The sequence below is a fragment of the Austrofundulus limnaeus genome, unplaced genomic scaffold (genome assembly GCF_001266775.1).
Source record: "Austrofundulus limnaeus strain Quisiro unplaced genomic scaffold, Austrofundulus_limnaeus-1.0 Scaffold805, whole genome shotgun sequence".
Lineage (NCBI taxonomy): Eukaryota > Metazoa > Chordata > Actinopteri > Cyprinodontiformes > Rivulidae > Austrofundulus > Austrofundulus limnaeus.
Window position 1 is genome coordinate 149,114 of NW_013953207.1, and position 1,524 is coordinate 150,637.

The window sequence follows — 1,524 nt, forward strand, 5'->3', positions numbered from 1 at the left end:
TATGTATATAGACCAAAAAGCAAAAGGATGATTTTAAAATCTCTAAGATGAAAGGTAGCAGCCAATAGCCATGCCTTTAATTAATGCTGAGTTCGGTGTTGTTTTGCATTAAAATCACCTGGAAAGGTCATGGATTTTTATTTTACAAAGGAGGCGATGAATAAAAAAATGTAATTTTTAAAAATCTGATTAAAAATTCTAGGTAAAACACATGGTTGTTTCAGTTTTTTCCTGGTTTTACAAAATAACCATCAAAACTCTGATACAAACATCGCTGTTATTTTTCTGTCATTTTCATCCACATTTTAGGTTTGAGAGCAAAATAAGCTGTGAGGCAATCAAAAGGATTAGCTGACAGAAGATAAAGTCAGAGCTAAATGATTAAATCCTAACTTTTCACAGCAGTAAAGATAAACCAGTGAAACGTGATGCATCTCAGTGATCCTTCCTCTGTGGTCAGACAGATTTTTCATTGTGCTCTTTGTGTCTGAAAACTGTGGGCTCTCTGCCCTGCCAGCTGTGTGTTAGTATTCAAGGCACAGAGGAAGAGGAGCTGCAGTGTGACGGCTAGTAAAAACCAGTCTGCTAAACACAGACACAACAAGAGGAGAGATTCTGACCTCAGTCTCCCTCCCGCACCCCCAACCATCCAGTGATGAAGAGGAGCTACAGGAGCGCAACTCAAAATGACTGACCTTCAGTTTAAAAGGCTGTCTCGTTTTCCTGCCAGCACTTGATCGGTTTGCATTTGTGACCTTTTCCACTCAGTGTGCTCCTCAGACCACCAACATCAGCCGAATATTAAGGAAATATTTCTAATTTGAACGTTTTCGTTGGACAAACAAGCTAGAGACTGAGTTCATGTCAAGTTTCAAGTATTGTAATTTTCCTGTTAAAAAATCATTGCAGGCCTGCTTGGCACAAGTCAGCAAAATTGCCAAAAAGCAACAATTCAATTCAATATATTTATGTCGCCAGGTCACAACATACAGTACATCGTCTCAAGGCACTGTACACAAAAACAATCAATCTAAAGAAGCCAGCAGATTGTGTTGAATCACTTTGTCGCAGTCAGTGGAGAGGAAGAAACCTCCAGCAGAACCAGAACCAGGCTCAGGACAGACGGCCATCTACCTCGACCGGCTGGTTGGGGGACGGGAAAGAGACACAGGTNTCTCCTCATAGAAAAACACAGAAACAAAAAGTGTTATAGGACCAAAATTATGGCAAGGTAGTACAGGTTACTTCTTATATTTTGTCAGGGTTCACAATTTTCAGAACTGTAATGGTTCTGCTCGACAAAAGAAGAAAAAACTTCATTCACAGAATATATAGAAACTTTTGTGTGTGTGTGTGTTTGTGCTTTTCACTCATCTTTTCTCCATGAGGGGGTGTTCTGCCGTCTGCCTCAATCTGCCCCCCGACTCCCCCCACCAGAAACCCCGGTCAGATGTGGTCATCACTTTTGTCCGCAGTTGAAACTTGGCAGTCCAGGATCCGTCCCAGTGGTCACAGGTGTGCATA